Source organism: Papio anubis, chromosome 9 (genome assembly GCF_008728515.1).
Source record: "Papio anubis isolate 15944 chromosome 9, Panubis1.0, whole genome shotgun sequence".
NCBI lineage: Eukaryota > Metazoa > Chordata > Mammalia > Primates > Cercopithecidae > Papio > Papio anubis.
The window spans coordinates 101774116-101800357 of record NC_044984.1 but is presented as its reverse complement, the minus strand read 5'-3'; the positions used below and the strand labels follow the sequence as shown (position 1 = coordinate 101800357).

The following is a 26242-nucleotide window of genomic DNA, read 5'->3' as shown; positions in this document are numbered from 1 at the left end:
GTGTTCAGAGGGAACCAGGTCAAATGAGCCCCTGGGCAGGGCCTCCGGGGTCAGGCCTATATCCATTCCTGAGGGTTAATGGAAATCATAAAGACTTCTGCTCACCATACATAGGCCTGTTACTCCATAGGAGGCTAACTAGCCCTCAGCCTCTTCTGGAAGCTGAGCACTGAAGATACAAGGCCAGTGGTTTTGTTCAGCTCTGTGCTAGAAGTCAAGACTTCTTCTTCCTCCAAAGCAGGGTTTCTCCACCTTGTTACTATGGATATTATGAGTCCGATAATTATTTATTGTCAATAGCACCATTCCTGTCCCCAGTTGTGACAACCAGAAATGTCTCTAGACATTGCCACTTGTCCCCTGGGGAGCAAAATCACTAGTCATCGAGAACCACTGCTTTAAAGAAGGCTGACTGCCCAGAAGACACTTGGTTCTTAAGCCTCAAGTGTTCATTTAACTTCTACCCTTCCTTCTTCCCACTGAAATCAATCAATCTGTCTCTTTTCTTCTTTTACTGTTGGTTTTGTAATGCAGGCAGAGTTCCTAAAGAATTCTGGGCTTCACATTTTGGTGTGACTCCTGAGGTTTCACAGTGGTGTGTCACTGTGTTTGCGGACACTAAAACGTGGATGCATGTGCCATCTCCCATGACCGATCCCATTTGTGCACATGCTCACAGGACACACACACACACACACACACACACCCCGTTCTGCATATAATGTTGATGAGTCCTCAGACCCCTTGTAACTAGAGCCATGCCCCTTTAGAGTTCATGAGACTGAATTCTTTCAGATCTTCTAACGGGATCAGCTATATCTTTGCTTGGTATAGCAGAAAGAATACAGAATTTAAAGTCAGAAGATCTAACTAGAGTTTGGGCTCTACTTTTCACTAGCTGTGTGACTTCAGACACATCATCTTCCTCACCAAGTCTTGCTTCTGGAACACTGGGAATATCTCATTAGTTTAGGCATCACCAAATCCAGTGATCTCCTAATGTCCCATCTCTCCACCTGATATTCCTCTGCCAGGCTAATCTTTCTAGATCACAGCTGTGGGCATGCTCTTCTCTGCTCAAAAGCATTCTACAGCTCCCTGTTTCCTATAGGATAATTTTTTTTTTTTTTTGGTCGTGCAATGCCCTCTACACTCAGGTGCTATGTTAGCCTTCCACCTACCTATACTTTAGCTAATGCTAACTACTTCTGTGCTTAAACATTCTCTGGGGTTTTAGCTTTTATATCTTTGTTCATGCCATTCCTTCTACCTGGAATGCCTTTCCCCATCCTACTCTCCATACTTTTTAAGGCCTGGCTCAAAGTCCACCTCCTTCAGTAGTCTGTAACGCAAACCCTATAGCATGTGCCACTATATGTTCTGTCTGTTCCGTCTGTATGCCATACCAGGAGTTTTTTATTTAGCTGTGTTATTTCTCAATCTCTAAGTAGTGGTTGAGAGCATGGGATCTGAGGCTGGCTATCCTGGATCAAGTCCTAGATACCATTTGCTTTCTCAGTTCCTCCCAAGTCTTCTTTTCCTTAGCTGAAAGTGGGGCTAATCATAGTGCCTACATCAAAGAATCATTGTATGCACTAAACTCTGAGTCAGAAATTGAGCCAAGCTATAGGCTCTCCTACAGGCTATAATGTCAAGTGGTTTTCACAGTGTCTGGCACAGAGAAGGGGCTCAATGCATTTCAGCGTGATCATCACCATCATTATTAGGCTCTGGGGAGACATTATGATAAAAATGGTCACATAGGGCTAAGGTGAAATAATAATGACCAATTAAGGGACAGGGACCAACTTCTAATTCCATAGCGATCTCCAGAGAAGAAGGAAACTAGGAATAATAACAGATACTACTTGGTGCTTAGTATCTGCCAGGCCCCGTCCTAAACATTTTATAAGCATTAGCTCTGTAATCCTTCACAACAGCCCTATAAAGTGGAGACCATTCGCTTTCTTTTACAGATGTGGACACTGAGATGCAGAGAGGGCAGATAATTCGCCTGAGAGCACAGAGCTGAGCTAGGATTCAGTCCCTGGGCACCTCTTCACTGTACCAAAGACCCTCGTGCCCTAGCAGGGGGTGTGTTAGTGATGTCTCTTAGAACAGAGACACCAAGTAGCTCAAGGGGCATCCCAGGTGGAAAAAAGACAGTGGCAAAAGCCAGAGGAATCTGAAAGGTGCCTTTATGCATGGCTGTGTGCACCTTTGTGTTTAGTCTGAGCTCTGCTTACAACCACCTGAAATTCGCTACCACTCTGCAGGACTGAAAAACATCTGGAGCCCAGATGTGTCATTCATTCCCTGGGCAAAGTAAATGCATGCAGCACAATTTTCAAAACCTGTTCCTTCTCAAAGCATTGTGAAATACCTTATGGGAAGGAGGGAAAAGGAGGTGGGAGGGCAGGGTTAGGACATCTCTGGGAAGAACCTCAAGCAAGTCCTATTTCCCCCATTAGTTCCACAGTTCTGAAGGTTCAGGCAAATCAAAGGTTGCTCCTGATTCGGTGTGTGTTGGGACAAATCTAGAAGCTAGTGGGGCCTGAGGGCCATTTTGAGGGGTCAGTGGCTGAGATGGTGAGAATCCTTCTCAGTCAGGGCAAGGAAGCAACTCTTGGATTCTAGATAATGATGAGACCAGGGTCCTCTCTCTAAGGGGTGAGATGAGAGGGGTTTCAAGCTCCCTGCATGCCAAATATACTAGTTGCATATTAAAATGAGGATGGCGGAGGATAAACTGGACTATTACCTAAGATCCAGTTCTTTCTGAATGCAAGACATTGCCTCATCATTTAAACTCTTCATAAGATGGAAAAAGTTCAGCAGGTGTCCACTATGACTATCTTAATGCACCTGGATTAATTGTTTTCTTTAATTAGTTATTAATTTGTTTATCAAACTACTATTCAATCCATATCCCTAGCCCTTCATTCAACAAACAACTACCATGAGCACCTACTGTGTGCCAGATGCAAGACTAGGCGTGGGAGGCATCGCAGTACACTAGACCCATGTAGCTCTTCACTTTATGGGCCTGACCATCTTACCTAGTTTGAGCCCTTTCCAATCCCTCTCCATCCAACAGTCAGAGCTTTCAAAACTCAAATAAGACCATCTCCTTAAAAATTTAAAGTGTAAGACATGTATGACATAATTAACACCAGTTTTAAAATAACTGCATGTAGTTTCAGCCCTGACACAAAAATCCCTGTGCTAAACGGACTGACACAATTGTAGGAGTGATAGATCCGGGCATCTGAGCCATAACCTGTCTCTCTGAATTGTGTGTTGAGGAAGGCCCATGCTGAATATTCGCTCAGTGGACAGAACCATTTGATGCAATGTTGGACTTTCTGTAAGGATTTTTTCTAGGGAGCTTGTTCTTTACCACACTCGGTCTTCTTCCCAAAGGGCTTAGAGGAAATTCCCCTCAGGTCTCAGTATCAGCCATGGTTTGCTTGTCCTGATCAATAGGTTTGTTTGATGATAACTGGAACAGTACAACTGACTAGGTTTTCCTTATCCTAATGCCTTCCCGGAAGCTCAGAGTCTTGTTTATAGTTCACCAGAGTAAGCATCTGTATAGAATGGTATATCATTTATTTAAAGATGCATCTTGTTTCTGGCTTATTTTTGTGTCTTCACTCTCATTTTTCTTTTATCTCTGTCATTGAGTTCACATTTAGTTTATCTTGCATAAGTAAACTTTAATCCTTTTTAGAACTATTTTGTGCATATTGGTGCATAAAATAGAATGGAATCAAATCAATACAATAGAATAAACTAGCATAAAATAAAACAATGGTTTTGAGCTTAAGTTTTTGAAAAATTCCAGGTCTACCTATATAGCAGGATAACATACCCATAGCATTCACTCTAAAGCACACACAAGGATGAACTTCATGGCAACACCCTAGCACCTTCTTTCCAAAGGCCCATCGGTACTGATAGATTAAAATTCCCATCTCAAAAGATGTATCTGGCAGGGGCAAGTCTTAGTGTCAGTGCCTGCGAACCCACATGGCCTCCCACCCTGAGAAATACAGCTTTCTTTGTCATTTTCACACTAACAAGGAGGTAGTCTGCCTTTTGTTTGTTTGTTTTTCATAGTGATGTCTCTTGACCTGCCCATTGAACTCTGTATCACAGACACATGCTACAGGCAACAGCAGGAGGGGGGCCACAGACCCCTTTGACCTTACTTCAGTCACAGGGTCAGACGTGAGAGGTGGAACTGGCCTTCTGTGATCCTCCAATGCATGCACACCAATGCCTTGACTTTAAGTGCAGAGGCCCAGTATTTTCAGACACGGGGCACAGACCTATTTTAATGTCCCCGAGGAGCCAGCACAGAGCACCAGTAGTCCTGTGGACATACCTGATGTAGATTTCTTCCAAAAGCTGGACCCCCTTCCACCAGCTAGAAAACAGAGTTGCTTTTCTTCAGCACAATTCAACAAATATTTATTGAGCACCTACTATATGAATATCATACCGGCTACATGCATATAGATATGAAATGAATAAGGAGCATATATGTGTGTTTATGTACACATGAGTTGGCATACAAGTAAATCCACACACACACACATACACACACACTTCATGCATTCCCTCAGACACACACATTCCCTGCCTTCAAGGAGCTCATGGTCCGCTTGGGGATGGGAGTGAGAGCAGACACTTGCCTGCAATCCTGGCTCTCTGTGGTCCACTAATTTCCATGGAGACTACAGAATGTAGCCCCAGCATTGCCTCTTTTGAAAGCCTATCTTGATCATCTTCACTTCCTGACCCTCCCCTTCCCTGCAGGGTCAGGTGTCCCATAGGTCTAGTGACAGAACTGATATTATGGATATACCTGACACTCAAGTTGCACTTACTACATTTCTGCCTTATTATCTCTATTTTTGGAGATGGAAAAACTGAGACCCTTGGAGACTGTATGACACATCCAGGTTTCACCTCCAGGCAAACAAGGAGGTGGAACTAAATCCAGGTGAAGGTGAGGATTAGATGATTAAATGCCTCTGAGATGCTCACCTTCGGCTTTGACAACTTTAAGTTCTGGTTTTTCAGGAAACCAAAGTCTCCAGATCACAATTTAGAAGGAGGTGCTAGGGTGGTAGAGACCCAGCTTGGTAGCTCCCAGCTCATCTGACATTTCACTGTGCCCCAGGAAGCCTCAGCAGGAGGGGCAGGCAAGGGGCCGAACGGCCTAGACAGCCGGGGGCCAGGCTAGCCAGCCCCACATTGCCCTCCCTCAAACCTCTCCCCAGCCTACCAAAGGAAGTGGTGGTTTCAAGCTGCAAAATAAGCAAATCAGGGCCCCAGCTGCCAGGGGGCGGATGTTTGTATCTTGCTGCATTGTGACCCGCAGCTTTAATCACAGTACCAACAACCCCAGTATTTCAGATGCAACATGATGGGCTCCAGAAGCCTCAAGAGATGTGAAAATGTTCTCTGGCCAGGCCAGGAGGTTCTAACCTGAAGCACTGTTCAACCTTCAGCTGGCAGGACATGCTCTGTTGTCAAAAATGCATCCACAGTGGCCAGGGGCACATAGGAGAGGGCCAGAGAACAGATAAGGGCTTTCGTGTCAGCCTTGGGTATAAGGTCCAACTTTATTCTTGAGCTCTTAGTGCCTCAGTTTCCTCATTAAAAAAAAAAAAAAGAAAAGAAAAGAACAATACCATCTGCATAAGTTTGTTGTAACCAGGAAACAAAATAACCCATGTAAAGTCCCGACCTTTTGGTTGAGCCCAGAGAAGCTGTGGATTCACACCTAGCTCCTGTGCTCCTGGGGTTCCAGTGCACAAAGGGTCTGGGTCAGATCTGAGTTCTACAAGGGCCCCTCTGTGAGCTGTGTGGAAAAGGACTTGAGGGGACAAGACTGGAGGCAGGGCCACCAGGCAGGAGGCTGCTGTGACATGCCCCAGGTGATGGAAATGGTTTATACTCCCCCTTGGATACTGTTTCTGGCTACTCTGGATAGCTGACTGGTCAGGTGAGCTGTGTGCAGCATCTCATGCCTGCTACATCTTTGGTAATCCTGAGAACTTGATGACCTAGGTGTCATTATTCCCACTCCACAGGTGCAGCACCTAAGGCTGAGAAAGGTCAAAGTCAAGTCAGATCTCCACTACGAACCCATGAGCACACACAGACTGCTTCCTTACCTCGGGTCCAAGGAGATACTGTCCCTTAAAACATACCAGAGGGAGGTCAAAGTGAAGTGGGGTTATTTAAAAGCAGCCAGAGGCAGCTGGGACAGGATGGAGGTTCACTGCTGAGTTGAGTTAATGCTGCAGCCAGACAGGATGCATGGTTAAAAAATCACCCTGAGAGTGAAGGACAGACTCAGTGCTGGGAGAGCCAAAGAAACCAGGAGGAGAGTCAGGGCCCTGGGAGTCAGGAGAGCTCAGTCCCTTTTTGATGGGACCTAGGGTGGGCTGATGGCCCTGGTCCCTTAAAACAGTTGTTTTCTAGACTTGGCTGGAAATCAGAATCACTGCTGGGGCTTGCACTATCTGCTTCTCAAGCCCCAACCTGAAGAATATGACTCAGTGGGAGGGGGTAGACCAGTTGTCTGTGTTAAACTCACTCCGCAGGGCATCTGCTGCCTTAAGAAGCTGGAACCAAGCACTGTGCTAAAGGTTGGTAAAATGTAATAACAAGTGAAGGCTCTTTCTGTTGTTCTCTTTCATTCCATGTATGTTTGGCCATTTCCTCCCTACCTGTCCTTCCAGGGGCATTCTCATCTCCAGTCTTTCTGGATTTCCCTCCAATGCCGCCCCTTCCCTTTGTGGCCAGCCACTCCCCTTCCCAGCATCCATGGTCCAGCCTGCTTTCCCCAGAGTTGAGCCCATTCAGAAGAGCACAGGGTTTGATTTCTTAATCTTTGCTCAAGCATCCCTGCTTCCCATGGCTTTTAATCATTCGGAAACAGCCTGCTGTTTGGAGCAGTACTCCCTTAAATGTGTCGATATCGTGTTATAAATCTTTCATGCTGCTCTGTCCCAGGGGCCTGACTCAGGGTCACACCCTCATTAGAGAAACAGTGAGCCGAGGTGGCTCTCGGCGGTGGCAGACAGCTGGGAGCCCTGCGCAGGGTCTGGCTGGGAATCTATGCTCAATAAATGTGGGCTGGTGGCTCCTCTCCAGCCCCATGCTGGATGTCAAGTACAGAGGACTCAGCCATTCCGCTCCCAGATATACAGCCCCCAGGACTGGGTGCAGTCACGAAAAACATGCCCTAGGATGTCCACACCAGCACGGTACATAGCAGCCCCAAACTGGAAATGGCCTTGGCTGTGTGCGGTGGCTCACACCTGTAATCCCAGCACTTTGAGAAGCCGAGGTGGGTAGCTTACCTGAGGTCAGGAGTTTGAGACCAGTCTGGCCAACATGGTAAAACCCTATCTCTACTAAAAATACAAAAAATTAGCCAAGCATGGTGGTGCACACCTGTAGTGAGGCAGGAGAATCAATCTGGGAGACGGAGGTTGCAGTGAGCTGAGATCATGCCACTGCACTCCAGCCTGAGCAACGGAGCAAGACTCCGTCTCAAAAAAAAAGAAAAAAGAAATGGCCTCATGCCCAGCCACTTGTAGAATGTATGGTTTCTTCACCAAATACAATAAAATATAGCCACCACATAACATGGATGAATCAAACAAATACGTTGAGCAAAAGAAGCCAGACACAGAAGACAGTATACTGTATCAGTCCATTTAGGGGAAGTTCAAAAGCTGGTGAAACTATTTGGGAGGCCAAGGTGGGCAGATCACCTGAGGTCGGGAGTTCGAGACCAGCCTGGCCCACATGGTGAAACCCTGTCTCTATTAAAAATACAAAAATTAGTTGGGCAAGGTGGCAGATGCCTGTAGTCACAGCTACTCCAGCCACTGTACTCCAGCCTGAGCAACAGAGCAAGACTGGTCTCAAAAGAAAAAAAAAAAAAGTAGGTGAAATGAATTCGTGCTGTGGGAGTCAGGACAGCATTGCACGTGGGAAGTGGTAGTGACTGGAGGGAGGATGGGGGATTGGCCATGCTCGAATTCTTAATCCGAGGCCTGGTTCACAGGTGTGTGTTCAGGCGGTACAAAGGCACTGAGCTGTACACATTTGAGGTGTGCACTTTCTGTATGTATATTACACTCAATTAAAAAAATAATCTTGCCCCAGAGAAGTTCACAAATGTAAAGAGAAAAAGGTGCAAAGGACCCACAAAGCTGCCACATGGGACCTCTCTGTCCTCACTCGGCCCCTTGCCTACTGTGGCCTCGCCTGTTCCCTGGGCCACCTGGGGCCTTCATATTATCCTTCCTCTATAAAGCAAGGACACAGGAATGGTACAGCTTCTGTCGCCTGGTGGAGCTGTCTCTGATGACAGTGCTAAGGGAGGTCAAAAGGCCAAGGTCACACTCTAGATATCTCTGACTTCCTCTAATGATCCCACTGAACATCCCTGGAGTTGGCTAAACCTTACGGTACCCTCAGTGCTGAAATCTGTCATTATGTCTTGTCCCCACCAGCCTGTGAGCTCCTCCAGTGACCATTCATCTTTCCACCATGAGGCCTCCATCAGATAATACACATCTGGGGAACTGAATGGCGGACATTCCCACTTGGTGTGGTACTGATAACAGTAGCAGCCGACGCTCGTACATCACTCACTATGTTTGTACAAGACACTCTTCTAAGCCTTTCTCAGGTAGTATTTCATTTGCTCATCAGAGCATCCCTGTGAGGGAAGTTCTGTTTCCTAGCTCCATTTCACAGATGTAAACTGAAGAACAGAGAGACCAACCGAATTGCCTAAGGTCACACAGCTAATCAATGGCACAGCAGGGCTTCAAACCAAGGGAGTCTGGCCCCAGAGTCCATGTTTTTGGGGCTCCCTATAGCTTGTTGGGCTTTGACTTTTCCTGGCTCCTGGAGAGGCCAGGGTGCCTTGGTCCTGTGTTTGCTCTGTCCTTTCCCTGGTTCCGTTTGTCATTTTATAAGCTCCCATGGTAGCTCCCTTTGGCCCTTATCTTCCTAGATCCAAGAGGCCTTTAAGGTTCATGTGTACACATACATGCCAGCTGCTCCGAGCTCTTCATCACTGTGACTGCCTTGCTCTGGAACTTCTCCAGCCTGAACCTGCCTCTGCTGCAGAAATAATGGGGATGGATGGAGAGGCTGTGTTCTGGGCTCTGTCACCCCAGACATGTGCAAGAGCCCCTCGGTGTGTTGTCCCCAGTATCCTCCCTGATGGTAGCCAGCTCTTTCCTTTTTTAGGTTTAAGAGGTATCAGGAGCCCCAGAGACTGCATTGGGCTGGGGCCCTAGGTTCCAGTCACCCCTTCCTTGGGTTTCACTTTCTGCATCTGAAAAGTAAGGAGATTATGCCTCTTGATGGGGGTTCTAACCAGATCCGAGGGGGAAGAAGGGAGCCTCATGGTCTGGGGTCAATTTGCAGTCATGTAGAAAGCTTCAGAGCAAGGGAGCCCATAATCTGAACTCTAGGCATGGGGGCAGAGTTAACGCCCCCTCTGCCCCTGAGCCTCACCATGGCTCTGTGAGGGGCGTTCTTCCTCCTGTTTCATAGAGAGGACACTGAGGCACAGAGAGCTCACCCTGCTGTGGGCATCAGCATGGGCAGCCCAGGGAGTCCCAGTGTTCCACCTTAAAGCCTGACCTGGGGGGTCGTGGAGGGGAAGCTGCTGCTGTGTCTCCTGCCAGGGATGCCAGGATCATTTTGCAATGTGCCTCATTTGTAAAAGTTACAGATTGCAGGCAAAGCTCACGCCAACCTCAAAGTACGGCTACTCTAAGGATTAAATAGAATGAAACAGGGAAAGGGCTGGGTACAGAACCCAGCACACAGTAAGGGCTCAATATCTACAAGCTGTTATTTTTACTGCGACTACCTCCTCTCTTCTCCTCTCTCTTTTTTTCTTCTTGACCTGCAATGGGAGCCTCTACTTCTGTACCCAATCCTAAAATTCCAGGAAGACGAAAAACCAATTCTGGAAGATTAGGTTCACCCACATAATCCCTTATGTTCCTAAATCTTGTGACCTCTCTTATCTCCACCACTTGCTAGTTATGTAGCGTTGTGACGGTTACTTCACTTCTTTGTGCCTTGGTTTCCTCATCTATAAATTGGGGAAATAACATGTTTTATAGAGTCCTGGTGAGAACCATTGAATGAATATATTTAAATGCTAAGAATAACACCTGACTCAAAGCACGACAGAGGGGTCCCTTATTCTGAAAATGTATGAGGAAAATGCTGAGCACCGACTATGCACTTGCAGCCCCATCCATCAAGCCACGCGGCAATTTATTATTTATCAAAAGCCCCCTTCGTGCCTGGCATGCTCAGTACATTACATCTGTTCTCTCTGACAGCGACAACTGTTCTAAGGGGCTGGGGATACAGTTGGGAGTAAGTCGTCTGCATCTCACCCTCCCTTTCTTGTCACCCCCAGATTGGCCCAAGATCTCATTTCTCCCAGCTGGCCGGTGAGGTGTCGGGCTGGCCCCAGCTTTCCAGATGGCTTGGCACCTTCTCCGTTCTGGGTGGGAGTCCACCCCCTTTGCTCTGGCCACCGTCCCAAGTATCAGGGGCAGCGCTTCCCCACTGAGGCCCAGCCAGCCAGAGCCAGGCGTTGGGAGAGGTGCCACCAGGCCAGGGTCAGTTAATTTTGTCTTTAATTAGCAGTCATGATAAGGGACGAGGCCCAGTGGTGACCCTGCAGATGGCAGTGTGCTCTGCTCCGAGTGACAAGTTGGGAGCATCCCGGTCTATGAAGGGTCCATGCTGCTTCCTGTGGCTGCACTGCCCACACCGCGGCACTGGGGGTGGGGGTGGCTTGGCCAGCCAGGCCCTCCTCGGGGCAAAGGACACTGGGCCTGAGTGAGGGTGGGGAGGGTAGGCTCTCAGTGTTCCCTGGGACCCCAGACGGGCTCATCCCAACCAGATCATTTGAGAGGAAGGAACTAAATATTTATTGAGCCCCTACCATAAGTACCTTGCTAAGAAATAACAAGGATCCACCAGGTGCAGTGGCTCATGCCTATAACCCCGGTACTTTGAGAGGGCAAGGCAGGTGGATCACTTGTGGTCAGGAGTTTGAGATCAGCCTGGCCAATGTGCTGAAACCCTGTCTCTACTAAAAGTACAAAAATTAGCCAAGTATGGTTGTGCACACCTGTAATCCCAGCTACTCGGGAGGCTGAGGCATGAGAATCGCTTGAGCCCGGGAGGTGGAGGTTGCAGTGAGCCAAGATTACGCCACTGCACTCCAGCCTGGGTTACAGAGCAAGACTCTGTGTCAGGAACGGAAGAGGAGGGGAGGGGAGGGGAGGGGAGGGTTATGTTTACCATTTGAAGTTGCCATTTTTGTAGATAAAGAATAATGGAATATTGACACTTCTTCAAATGATTCAAGCTATTATTACCTAATAAGTGCTCGTGTGTACCAGGCACTATTCTTATGTTAACCAGTCGAATCTTCACAACCACCCTATAAGGTGGGCGCTGCCTGCTGCTGGGGGGACCTCAACTCCATGGCTTTGTGCTTTAGAGCTGAGGGCTTCTTTAAGAACGAGCCAGTCTGATGCCTCACCCTCTCCGCCCCCGTACGTGCCAGGCACTGCCCTGAGTAACCAAGATGCGTCACCTAACTTACTCCTTACAGGAATCCCATCAGATGGGTGTCAGTGCTGTTCCCATTTTAGGGATGAGAAAATCAAGTCTCAGAAAGGCCGGACAGTTTGTTCAAGGTCTTGCACCTAGCAGAGGGCAAAGCCAGATCAAGATTTGAACCCCGGGCTGCCTGGTGCCGCATTCACGCCTCTATTGGTGAGTTGGCAGACCAAGAAGGGTGAGAGGAAGCTCAATTCAGCCCCGTCCTTCCGCCTCTATTTTCTGGTTTTGGGAGCCAACCACCAACAGAAAACACACATTCTGCTTCTGGGGTCCCATCAGAAGCAGTTGTCTGCAGGGGAGGCCTGTGGCCGTCCAGAGCTGCCAGTGGCCGGGGTGGGGTAATTTGCGGTGTCTCATGCCAGGGTCTGTGTTCGGAAACTTGCTTCAGGCCCCACAGGTAGCCACATCCCTCAACCCAGCCCTCACCCATCAACAAAGGGATGTTGTTAATCTTCGTCTGCCTGCCTGCTTTTGCAGGTATAGGAAGACAGGTGTTATTTATCGAACCTCTGAAATCCCTGCAGTGATCATCCCCCTTTCACAGGTGAGAAAGCTAAGGCACAGAATGGGTGTGTGACCCGGACGTGAGCCTTCAAGGTCACACAGCCCGGCTCGTGTCTGCTGCAACACATCACAGGTTAAGATTCCCAGAAAATGGGTTGCATTTCTGCCCCTATATCCTGCTCCACTTTTTTTCATAGCACTCAACATCATCAGAAGTTATAGTATTTATGTCTTTATTCACTTATTTTTTCCTATCTTGTTCGTCTTTATATCTCCTTTGCCAAAAACACTGCCTAACACATAGTAGGTGCTCAATAAATACTTGTGGACTATTAAGAAATAGGCGCTCCCTTCCACTGAGTACGGAATGCCTCTCAGCTCATAATGCGCAGTCCATCTTTATAGATGGTTCTCTCTCACCCAGCCTCATCCACAGTGGATCTCTGAAGCAGCATTGTTGGTTTTCAAGGTCATCCTCAAAGTCTCCCACGCCCAGCTGGCAGCTCCCAGCAGCAAGCTACTCACACGCAGGTCTCTGGCTATCTGCAACTTCCTGTGGTCCTGGTGGTCCCCTGCTAGAAGCTGGAGCCCCTTTAAACTCTTCATACTTACAAGGCCACTGACTGGCCAGCTTCCCTCTCTCCCAGCATAAGAGGGAAAAGAGTGCCTACCTCCTACCAGGCCCACAGAAGCGGAAAATAAACACCCCAGCCGGCTGGCTCCAGCTCACCTTGCCAGGCAGTGCTTGGTCTTCAGATTTTCCCCTTTTTTGCTTGATTAATACAACACCAGTTCCCTGCTGCCCAGCCTTCTGGGAGGCACATTTTGCTCTTGATTCAGCTGACCTCAGCTCAGGAAGGGCTCATGAGCTAAAATCAGGGAGCAGAGGATGACTGTGGCGTTTCTTGGTTGTGAAAACCGTGGATGAGTTTCAGCAAAGTCTAAGAATCTTTCAAGCCAAGGCAATGATGAGGGGTCTCTGCAGGCCCCTGCTTTTCTTCTTCCTGCACATAGGGAGAGGGGGGCCTCTTCTGGTCTCCTGGTGGAGGCGGGTCACATCTGGCGGCATCAGTTGGTGGCCACATCTTGAGCCCTCTGAAGCCAGCCAAGCCTCTGCTGTTTGTTTAATAGCGGTCAGGGAAACAGTCCTTAGTAAACAAAAGGAGCGACCTTTGATGTAAACAGAAGCATTTTCTCCTGATCTTTGCCCAAAAGTCCGTGTCTCTGACAGAGAAAGGCAGGAAAAAATGAACTTTGCTTCAAGAAGCTGGTTTCTCTGGATCCCTGAGTGCATCATGATATAGCTGGGTCTTGATGTGTTGGTATATGTGTGTGAATGTGTGTGTGAATGTCTGTGTGTGTGTGAATGTCTGTGTGTGAATATGTGTGTGAATGTGTGTGAGTGTGTGTGTGAGTGTGTGTGAATGTCTGTGTGTGTGTGAATGTGTGTGAATGTGTATGTAATGGAATGGAATGGAATGGAATGGAATGGAATGGAATGGAATGGAATGGAATGGAAGGAATGGAATGGAAGGAATGGAATCAGAATGCATGTGTGTATGAGTGCCTGCACATACATGTGTCAGTGGCTGGGGAGTAACGCAGAATCTAGGTGTTTCCAAAGCAGGTCTTGAAGTGTCTTCTGCCTAGAGTCAACAGGTGAGATTCAACTCAGAACAATTACCAAGCACTCCAGCTGGTGCTGAGGACAAGAAGGTGCCAAGGCGGCCCAGGCTGTCAGGAGTTTACAGGCCATCTATACCACGCCAGGCCACACCAGGCTTTTGGGGGACAAGGGATGCCTGCTGGGAGCACTGGCCAGAGGTAGGCACGGCTGCTGCTTGTTGGAATAGCACACTCTACAATAACAAAATACAAAGGCCCATTTTCTTGCAGGCCCCAGCTAAGCCGAAAACAGACCGCTGTGCGAATGGCTTGCCCAGCTCAGCTAGGTGGTCAGGGCACCTCGACTCTGCAGACAGCAAACCTGAGCCCACACTTTCACACCAAGGGGTTTCAGAGTTTGAGAGCTCATTATAGCAACAACATTGACAGCTCCCATTTACTGAGGTTTCACCACGTGTTGGCTGGACAGTTCTGAGTCCTTCACTTGAATACCCTGATTTTTATCCTCCTCAACAACACTGTGAGTTAGATACTACAACAGACAATCACATTTCCAATGCCCTTGGGGCCAGAGGTGTTTCAGATTCAGAATTCTTTGACTTTCAGAAAGATGATATGGTGAACGTGCTGTATATTACATAACACTTGTGGAGAATCTGGGAGGGCAGCGGTAATCAAGCACCTGGACACTTCCGCAGCCACATAGAGGGCTATCTGTGTTTGGAATAACAAGACCATAGAGAGCCAGCCTCGGGTCCTGTGGGCCAGGTTTAGCTGCCAAATGTATTTTTGCCAAGCTTATTTGAAAAACAACAACAACAACAAAAAACAACCCTTCCGGTTTCCAGATCCTTGGAATTGGTTTTGGAATTGCAGATAAAGGAGCATAAAGCCCTGTTTTGCAGAGTAGAGAGTGAAACAGACATGAAGCTGGTCAGTGGGAGACCTAAGCTTCACACACAGGCAGACGGGCTCTGCACCTGGCTGCTCAGCCCCCATGCACTGCGCACCTCGCTTACGTTTATGTGGGCTACCTTCACAGAGGCAAGGGCTTGCAGGTTCTGCTCCCAACATCCCTCCCAGGCCTGTCGCTTTGCTTGTACTCCAATTCCTACCCTAGGAGCCAACCATCCAGCTTGGGAACACACCTGGTCTTTTGCTCCTCTTGGCTTTTGCAAATTCTGTTCCTACTGCCTTGAATGCCCCCAACTTCTCTCACTGTCCAGCCAACTCCTATCCATCCTTCAAAGGCCACTCAAATGCTTCTTCCTCGGCAAGGCATTTGCTGACCCTCATCAGCCCATAATGAATGGCTGTGTCCTCCTTGGCCCTGCTCAAAGCAGCACAGTTCCTAATTAAACTCTCCAGAAACACCTTCAGCTAAGCCTTAACCAGATGCCAGAGGCCCTGCATGCTCTTTGGGATCTGAACTAGCCCAGCATCTACCCCTTGCAGAAGTCCAAATTCAAGTCTGCAGACCCCCAGGGCAGGTCTCATTTGCAGTCCCTGTGCCTGCAGGCTCCTCTCCCTCCAAGCTATTTCTTTCACATGATAACCAGGCCCCTTTTGACACCCACTGAGAAGCCACCTGACGACGCACATGTGAGAACACCTGCCTCTGCCGGACATGTGTGGTTGGGGAGGGTGGCACAGCAGGGATATTGACCCTGGAGTTACACAACCCATCTCACAGTGAAGGTGGTCCTGTTCTTAAATGTCCTCTTCTGGACAGCCTGGTCCCCTACCCCATGGTGTCCCAAGCCCCCCACCTTCTCACTGGCCCTTGCTTTTCCCCTCTCTTCCCTCTGCCCTCTTCTAGCCTCTGCTCTGTCCTCTTAGGTAAACCCAACAGCTGTTTCCTCCTTGCAGAGGAAACTGACCCGCTCCTTCCCTTGCTTGGGTCCCTCCTGACACCTTCTCACCCAAGCCCTAAGCCTAAGGCTCCCAAATACCACCACAAGCAGCTCACTAAGACTTTCACCCAAAGCAAGCAGCATCCACCCCCGGGGATACTGAAGGCAGCAGCTAAAATGATAAAAACAGTTTGGCTTATGACAGTTGTTTACCTGCCTGTCTTGCTCGCGCTGTTTGTCTCTTTTGCTCTGCTCACTGTCCTCAGCCTCTAGCACGACGCTGGATGCATAGTAGGGCTTCGGTAAGTGATTACAAAATGAATGCATGCATGATAAATGAAGACTACTCCCGAGAAGCAGTATGAAGCGCAGAGATTTATTTTCTACAAGTGCATGAAAGACGTAACAGGAGAGAGAGCGTGCGACTGTGTGTGTGGATGTGTGTTTTCCGGGAGGGAAGTCAGGGATGTTAGGCCTGGAAATGTGTAAAGGGAGAAAGGGACAAGATGAGCCAGGCCCCTGAGGTCAGGTGGGCAAGCCTGGAGGCCTGAGGCTGGAGACAACCGAGCAGCCTAGCGCTGAAGGGCAGCAGCTGTGAACTTGACCTTCCTGGTATGTAAATGAGGACAGAGCATCACAGGGGAGGTCTGCCCCCAGCAACCCCTGCCCCTAAGCAGGATGCACACACTGTTCAAATGATGGGACTGCATCTGCTGTTACATTGAAAATGCCTGCTTGCATCCAATAAACCATCACTGAGTCCCTACCGTATGCCAAACCCTATGTTAGGTGCTGGGGATATAAAGGTAGGAAGGGGCTCACAGCATAGGGGAGGAACACAGTTGTAAAGCAGATGATCCTAACATAGATAGCAGAGCTAGGGGCCCTGAGCTTGCACCCTGGAGCTGGTCTGCCTAGGAAGGCACTGGGCAACACCACCTTAACGTGTTGAGGAAAGTTGTTTGACCTTGGTACCTTCCTCGCTGTGTTGTTGTGGGCTGTAAACAAGTTAATATGCATCAAGTCCTCGGGGCACGGGAGGGCAGACAGCATGCTCTGCCTGAGTTTGATATACTACTCCTACTAATGATAATGGTAATTATTATTACGCTGTGACAAATGCTATGGCAGTCCCTGCCATGGCACCCAAGGCCCTCCATGGTCTAGCCCTTCTCTGACCTCAATTCTTAACACTCTCCCCATAGACCAGCGTTTCTCAACCTAAGCATGGTTGGCATGTGGGATCCAAGATAATTCCTTGGTGCGTGTGTGTGTGTGTGTGTGTGTAAGGTAGGGAGGCTGTCCTGTGGGCTGTAGGATGTTTAGCAGCACCCTTGGCCTTCACTCACTAGATGCTGGTAACATCACCTCCCTCCCCAGCTATGCCATCCAGAAATGTTTGCAGACATTGCCCAACATCCCCTGGGTGTAAGGGAGAGGGTGTAAAACTGCCTCTGATAGAGAACCACTGCTCCATACACACCCATCTCCTTGCTCAAATGCATAAGCTTACTTAGACCTCAGGGTCTTAGCACCTGCTGCTCCCTCTACCTGAGTGCTCTTTCTCTGGTTAACCAGATGGCTCAGTCCCTCACTATTTTCAGGTCTCTGGTCAAATGTCATCATTGGCCAGTCCCAGTGACTGACACCTGTAATCCCAACACTTTTGGAGGCCAAGGCAGAAGAATTGCTTGAGGCCAGGAGTTTGAGACCAGCCTGGGCAACATAGTGAGACCTCAGCTTTACAAAACTTTAAAACACTAGCTAGGCATGGTGGCATGTGCTTGTAGCCCTAGCTAGTTGGGAGGTTGAGGCAGGAGGATCACTTGAGCCCAGGAGTTTGCAGCTGCAGTGAGCTATGATTGTACCACTATACTCCAGCCCAGGTGACAGAGTGAAACCCTGCCTCAAAACAAAAACAAAAACAAAAACAGTCACCACCTCCTCACAGAGGCCTTCTCTGACCACTGTGTAAATACACACACACACACACACACACACACAATTCACATGTTTCATGTCTCAAACTCCCTTTCTCAACCCACCCTGTAGCCAATCCACATCTGACTGGAGTCAAAAGTGGCCTGATTTAGAAGGCAGTGGACCCAATCAAGGCAAGACAAGTGCCAGGTTGCATCTGCCCCTAAACCTGGCTCATCTGGACTGTGCCTCCCGCTCCTCCCTGGGCTGACCAGGCTGAGCCTTGGAGAGCATCTGTATCTCCCTGTTGGTTTTGGATGAAATGACAGAGGCCCAGAAATGAGGGCAGATTCCCCCACAGTCCCACAGAGAGCTGGTGGCAGTGTACGAACCATCTTTTCTGATCCCAGGCAGGAATGATGTTCTCTAAAAGCGAAGATTGAAAGGGAGGCTGGTTGAGGCTTCCTAATACAGCATTAGGCAAAGTTGTTTATCTGCAGAATGAGGGTAGAAGTCCCCTGTGCGGGTGCTGAGGAGATTAAATGAGCACCCAGCACATGCCTGGTGCGAAAGAGATGCATAGTTAGTGTTTGCTATTGCTGATGTTTATCATTATTGCAAGCGCTTGTCTCATACTGAGTTTATGTGGCGTAGGGACAAACTTTGGAGTCTGACTATCTTAGTTCAAAGCCCAGCTCTGTTGTTTACAGGCTGTGGGACTCCGGTCAAATTACTTAACCCCACTGTGCCTTGGTTATCTTATGTGTAAAATGGGAGTAATCACAGAACCTACCTGATAGGGAGTTTGTAAGGGTGAAATGAGATAATGTGTATAAAGTGCTAATCCAGGTGGCCAGGTACATTGTCAGTGTTCATCAGGTCACTACTGGCATCATCATCAATATCATCATTGTCATCATCACCACCATCATCATCAACCACCATCACCCTCACTACCACCATCATCACTACCACCACCATCACCATCATTGTCACTACATCATCACCATCACCATCATCACCATCACTTCCACCATCATCACTATCACCACCATCATCACTACTTTATTTTTATTTACGATTATTTATTACTATTTACTTATTATTTATTATTATTTTATCAATTTACGACATTACTTTCGACGATATTTATTTATTATTATTTATGACGCATTACTTTATTTATTAATGATTATTTATTTACCATTTATTATTTTTACGATGATTATTACCGACATTACGATTTACTTTATTGATGATGACGATTATTATTATTTACCATTACGACATTTATTTACGACATTATTTTATTTTATATTGACATTATGACATTTACTTTACATTATTATCATTTTATTTATATTTACTTTATTATTACGACATTACGACAAGATGATGACATTACGATTATTTAATTTTATTATTTATTTAATTACGATATTTACGACGACATTACGACATTTATTTATTATTTATTATGATACTTTATTATTACGAGACATATTTTACTTTATTATTACATTACATACGACATTACTTATTTACTTATTACGACATGACATTAATTTATTACGATACGATGACATTACTTGTTACTTTATTATTTTAATGACATTACGACATTTACTATACTTTATATGATTACCACGATTATTACTTGTTAAGACATACTACTACTTTACTAAGCACATTATTGTGCCATTATTTATTTACTACCTACTACTTCATTTATTATTATTACTTAGATTATATTTTCATTATTACTTACTTAATTTATAATTATTCTACATTACTTGTTAGCTTATTTATATTACTTACTAATTTATTAATGAGACATATTTACGACATGACAGTGACATTATTTATGACACATTATTACGACATTAGGACGAAAGCATGCATGAGACATGAGCATTTTACGACATTACCATTTACTTTATTATTACGACATTTACGACATTACGACATTTTGCGACATTATTTACGACAGGACGATTATTACGTCACCATTCCCATTGCAAACTTACTATGAAGTCTAGCACAATGTGGCCCACAGAAGCGTTCCACAAATCTACTTACTGACTTTCAAATCCCCAGTCCTTGGTTTCCAGAGAAGCTTTTACTTCCCCCCAGACACTGGGTTAGAGGACTTCTCTGCTCTCAGAAACTGTTCTGAATACAAGAGAAATTACAGGAAAGCCAAAAACTATACTCAAGATAGTTTCATTCATTGAGTATTAAACTAATATTAAAATCCCATCCCTTTTTAAAGGCATTAATGAAAAGACTTTACATTTTCTGCAAATAAAACAAAAACGAGGAGGATTTCCAGGATCTGCAAAACCCCACTTCCTTTTCTACTAACAAACTTCTAAACTGAGGCTGATTGAAGTCTCAAAATTCTCCCCAGGGACCCCAAAGAAAAACAACCCATCAGGAAGGGCTCAGACCTTCTCCCACTGCAGACCACCTCCTCCTGGGCCACCCTCTTCTTTGCCCCAACCCACAATGCAAAATCAGATGGAACTCTCCAGAGAAACCCTGGCTCCCTCCTTATCTATTCATCAGCATATTTGAATTCCAGCTGTCTCTGGAACCATGCCAGCAGGGGAGCATTTGATTATGCCGAGTGCCAGGCTCAAGATCCCCAGCCCCAGGCCTGGCTTATTTTCTTTCTCTGGAGGCTTTGGGACTGACGTGAATCTCTGAGGTTTGGCTTTCTGACTCGAGGCTTATTCACATCCTCTACCTCCCCAGCTTCCCCATCCTCAAAACTTTATTTTTCAAGGCAAATCTGCAATACAACTCTTAAGCAGAAAGTTGATTATTCAGAAACCACAAGAGCCGAGGATTTATAAAACAAGGGGTTGCAGGTAGATTCATTTCCTGGGGCTGCTGTAACAAATTCCCAAAAACAGCCTGGCTTGAAACAGCACAAATATAGTTTGGAGGCTACAAGTCCAAAATCAAGGTGCCAGCAAGGCCAGTTCCTTCCGGAGGCTCTGAGGGACAACCTGTGCCCCTCTCCTGGCTTCTGGAGGCTCCCAGAAACCTTGGCATTCCTTGGCTTGTGGCTGTCTCCCTCTAATCTCTGCCTCTGTCATCACGTGGACTTCTTCCATCTGTGTCTGTGTCTCTGTGTGTCCTCTCTTCTCTTAAGGAGGCCAGTCATACTGGATTTAGGGTCCACCCTAATCCAGCATGTATGGTTTAGCTGTGTCCCCACCCAAATCTCACCTCGAATTGTAATAATCCCCATGTGTCAAGGGCAGGGCCAGGTGGAGGTAATTGAATCATGGGGGCGGATTCCCCCATACTGTTCTCGTGGTAGTGAACAAGTCTCACAAGATCTGATGGTTACCTAAATGTGAGTTCCCCTGCATAAGCTCTCTTGCCTGCTGCCATGTAGGACGTGATTTTGCTTCTCCTTTGCCTTCTGCCATGATTGTGAGGCCTCCCCAGTCCTGAGGAACTGTGAGCCCATTACATCTCTCTCCTTTATAAATTACCCAGTCTTGGGTATGTCTTTATTAGCAGCATGAGAACAGACTAAAACAACCTTATTTTAACTAATTACATCTGCACAGCCCCTATTTCCAAATAAAATCATATTCCGCGGTTCCAGGGGGATATGCTATTCTATCCAGTACAGGGGCAGGGGTTTAAAAAAATTATTTAATATGTTTCCCCACTGGGACCCTCTCTGAGTGCCTTACATCACACAGCCCCCAGTCCCCTGATGTGGGATGGAAAAGAGAGTTGTTGAGTCAGCAAGAGGAGCAACACCGCGGCCCCTCTGAGGGAGAGCTAGAGTTTTCCTTTTTCTTTTTTCTCTCTTTTTTTTTTCTTCAGATGGAGTCTCACTCTGTAGCTCAAGCTGGAATGCAGTGGTGGGATCTCAGCTCACTGCCACTTCCGCCTCTGGGGCTCAAGCGATTATCGTGTCTCAGCCTCCTGAGAAGCTCGGACTACACGGGCGTGCCACCACACCCAGCTCTTTTTTTTTTTTTTTTTTTTTTTTTTTTTTTTTTTTTGTATTTTAGTAGAGACGTGGTTTCATCATGTTGCCCAGGGTGGTCTCGAACTCCTGTGCTCAGGTGATCCAGCTGCCTTGGCCTCCCAAAGTGCTGGGATTACAGGCATGAGCCACCACGCCCAGCCAGAACTAGAGTTTTCAAACCATTTTCCCAGCCAGAATCTCGGTATAATCTCACAATGGCCACAGATGGAGAGTGAGCTTTCCCATCTTCCAGTGAGTAAACAGCTCAGAGAGGTTAGGCCACTTGCCTAAAGCCACACAGCTGCTGAATGCAGAGCTGGTCTAGAATCCAGGCCTTTTCCCCCAAGACCAAGGCTGTTTCTCTTTCTGTCTTTTCTTTCCAGGGAAAGAACACTGGTGAGTTTGTAACAGAAAACAGGTGGCTTGGTACCCTGTTAAGGGTTTGGGGAGAAGTTGCCCCTTGAGAAAACAGCCATCCCCACAACACTGATGTAGCAGGGCACCAGGAGGGTACAGGGAGCCAGCCTGTTTTCCCAGGTTCCTGCTGCAGGCTCCTTTTCTTACCGCCCCCCACCCCCACCCCGGCCCCCCTGGCTGCTTTAGAGTTACTGAGAGATGAATGCTAGGGGTTCTGTCTGCAGGGCGGGAGGGCCAGGCTGTAGGGGACACTCTGGAGGGCCGGGCCATGGCCCCTGCGACCCACAGCATACAGGGCTGCCCCACAGAGGGCCTGTGCATGGCTGTGTGTGCCACCCGGCAAGCCCTGGCTTCACTCAGAAGAAACGCAGCCACAATGCAGGTCACTTAATAAATGGCTGAGGAGCTAGAGTCTGATAACTGGCCTCTTTGCCTGCACCCCCACTGGGTTGTTGCATCTGCTGCTCCCTCTGCCCGGAATATTCTTCCCCCAGAAGGGCACTAGGCACTTCCTCACTTGCATCAGGGCTCTACTCAAAATCACCTCCTCTTCGAGGCCATTTCTGATCAGCCTTCTTAAAACTGTGTCTGCAGCACTCCCTGCTCCATTTTTTTCCATCTAAGCTCCTATAGGTTTGAATTTTGTTTACGGCCTGTCTCTGTAGATGCTAAGGTCAGCAAGAGCAGGGAGTTTTCTCTGTTTTGCTCACTGTTGGATCCCTAGTGTCTACCATAATAGCTGGCACTCAGTAAATATTTGTTGAATTAATCACAAATGAATGGATTTACCATGGGGTTCAGTGTGGCAATGTGAGAAGGCTCTGAATTCAGATTTCCTGGGATGGATTCTAATCCCTCACTGCCTAGCATGTGGCTTTGAGCAAATTATGTAATGGCCCTGGGCCTCAGTTTCCTCATCTGGAAAATGGGCATAATAACAGTGCCTACTCCATAGGGTTATGGGGATCAACTGAGATGAGTCTGTGGTGCCGGATACACTGCCAACCCTGCATGTCTATGTCAGCTATTATTATTGGATTTTTTAAATTATTTGCAGCATGAGAATAGACTAATAGAGAACACTGCGAAGTTCTGCCTGGGAGTAGGTGAAGGAGGCAGGCCCCCTGTTCTCAAAGGCCTTAGAGTTTCAAGGCATCTGCCAAGCTCCCAACACCTATTCCCACGCCTGGCATAGAGGGGACCCGCAGGGGGTGGCAGATGAATAAAGGAGAAGGGCCTCATTCTCCAGAGTCCCTGACACAGGAAGCTTCAGTGTTTCATGGCTTCATCCGTGGGAAGCAGCAGGTAAGTTGGTGGTGAGGAGAGCTGGGGACAGGACATCTAGAGGAGCTCAGCCTGTTGGATTTCCCTTGCCCTGTGAGGCCCTTCTGCCCACAGGGACTCCCCAGGCTTCTAGAGTTCAAGTCCTGGCTCTCCTCTACCTGGATGTGTATCTCCCAGCAAGACACTTGGCCATTCTGGATCTCGTTTTCCCATCAGTAATGTGAGGGGGTGGACCCCCCTTCCAGGTGTAATACTTTAGGGTCCTTGGTGGTCCCCATTGGCCCCACCATGCCAAGTCTCCACCTTGAAGACTTTCAAAAGGAGGCCTATCCCCCTAGATTCTGTCTTGTCCCATGTAACAAGGATTGATAGGGCTGCTGTTCTGGCTCCAGTCCTCTTGGCAACTGCCCAGAGGTGTGGACCTTGGCATTGGTCCTGACTGGGCTCCAATCCCAGGTCTGCCTTTGCTTGCTGAGTGACCTTATGCAAGTCACTTAACTTCTCTGACCCCATTCTGTCCACCTGTCAAATCACAATAAAACTGCTTTATTCCCCCGGGAGTGGGGACAATGAAATAACAAAGCCCATTTAAGATACCTGGCACACAGTAGGCACTCAGTACAAACTATTTCCCTTTGCGTCAGGCTGGGAAGAAGGGGGACATTAGACAGGGCTTGACACAGTCTCAGCAATGATGATGAGGATGAGGAGAAAGAACAAAGATAGCAGCGGTGAACATTTACTGGGTACTCACACCCAACCTTGTGTAAAGTTAAATGAATCACCCATTTAAGATTTAATTTAAATCTTCACAATGTCATTATTCCTATTTTACAGAGGAAGAAACTGAGGCTCAGCAAAGTCAAAGGTCAAGCAAGCTATCCGAGGTCACACAGCTACTAAGGGACAAAGCAGGGACTTGAACCCATTTCTTTCTGTTGCCGAAGTCTCCACTCTTGCTGTAATGTCCTGATTGCCTCCTACAGCGTGAACATTTGCGCCGCTGGCTCTCTTTGCCCGTTCTGCCAAGTGGGAAGGTACAGATGGAAGAACAGGACATAAGCCTTGGCATGCAACAGGCAGCCGAGGCCATGCCTCCAGGGCCCTGGGTGACAGTGCTGCTTTTTATCGAGCTGAGGACAGCCATGTTATTGCTGTCTGCCCAGAAGGACTGTGTCCCTGGATTGGGAATTGGGACAGCTCTGAGCTTGCAGCATTTTTTTCTGCTCTAACAAGATTGAACGCTATGAATCTGTACCCAGAGACCCCATCCATTAGTTGATTAAAAGCCGTAGATCAGCCTGCCTGGGACCCGCCAGCACCATTATGAATAAGAAGTGTCAGGAAATCTTTCGGCATAACCAATGTCTTCGAAATTGCCATGGTGACAGTTAATAAAACTTCGGAGTCTATCTTTCGGCAAGCCAGCTCTGCTGCCAGGCAATAAAATTTGGGATAGCCGTTGAAGCAGTTTGTATTTAAATGAGCCGTGGGTGCCATATCTCAAAAGTTCCACACCCTTGGATTAAAAACAACCATTACCATCAAAGACAAACTTGTCAGACCATTATTCCAGGCTAACACAGGCAGCTGTGAACAATGTTCAGGTTTGCCCAGGATTATCAAGGGAAAGAAAGACTACCGTAGGGCTGAGTGTGGTGGCTTATGCCTGTAATCCCAGCATTTTGGGGAGGCCAAGGCGGATGGATTACCTGAGATCAGGAGTTCAAGACCAGCCTGACCAACATGGTGAAACCCCATCTCTCTCTACTAGAAAAATACAAAAATTAGTTGGGTGTGGTGGTGGGTGCCTGTAGTCCCAACTACTTGGGAGGCTGAGGCAGGAGAATCGCTTGAACCCAGGAGGTGGAGGTTGCAGTGAGCTGAGATCATGCCATTGCACTCCAGCCTGGGCAATAAGCAAAATTCCATCTCAAAAAGAAAAAAAAAAAAAAAAAGAAAAGAAAGACTACTGTAGTGGCCACACGCACCATCACTAGAGTCAAACTGTCCAACTTCAAATCCAGGTTCTATCACCTCTTAGCTGTGTGACCTCGAGCAAGTTACATCAGTGGTCCCTGATCTTTTTGGTACCAGGGACTGGTTTCATGAAAGATAATTCTTCCATGGACCTGGGGGCAGGGGGATGGTTTTGGGATAATTCAAGTGCATTACATTTATTGTGCATTTTATTTCTATTATTATTACATGATAATATATAATGAAATAATTATACAACTCATCATAATGTAGAATCAGTGGGAGCCCAGAGTTTGTTTCCCTGAAACTCCATGGTCTCATCTGGGGGTGATGGGAGACAGTGACAGATCATCAGGCATTACATTTTCATAAGGAGCACAAGACATAGATCCATCACATGCACAGTTCACAATAGGGTTCGTGTCACTATGAGAATCTAATGCTGCCGCTTAGACAGAGCTTAGGTGGTAATGCGAGCAATGGGGATTGACTATAAATATAGATGAAGCTTTGCTTGCTTGCCTGCCACTCACTTCCTGCTATGTGGCCCAGTTCCTAACAGGCCATGGACCAGTACAAGTCCATGGCCCAGGGGTTGGGGACCCCTGAGTTACATAACCTTTCTGTGCTTCTGTTTCCTCATCTGTGAAATGGGGATAAAACCGTAACTCCTTCAGCGGGTAGCTGTCAGGATCAAATGTGTTAATATGGAAAAAGCTTACAGTAGTTATTGGCACATGTTAAATGCACATTTATTTAATTAATAAACATTTATGATGCATTTGTATTCCATTTCTCATGCCTCTGTTGTCCACAGTCTTTGCAAGTGCCCTTGCACATTGACTCTGAGCTGGACTTTGTGACTTCCTTTGGCCAAGAGAGTGCAGTGGATGTGACGGTGCTACCAGATTGAATGCTATGTCCAGACCTAAAGAAACCTTGT

The 26242-nt window shown here is 47.3% G+C and overlaps 1 protein-coding gene and 1 long non-coding RNA gene across 4 annotated transcripts in view; both read right to left on the bottom strand.

Annotated features, from left to right (window-relative positions):
- The window catches only part of BTBD11 (BTB domain containing 11), a 337966-nt gene that overhangs the window by 174606 nt on the left and 137118 nt on the right, over window positions 1–26242 (bottom strand). The gene's annotated exons all lie outside the window — the stretch shown is intronic.
- On the bottom strand, window positions 1117–7394 carry LOC108581114. The gene is made up of 2 exons (XR_001892966.3): window positions 5056–7394; window positions 1117–4432 (listed from the first exon to the last, which is right to left on the bottom strand). It is a non-coding gene; the product is annotated as an uncharacterized LOC108581114 (long non-coding RNA).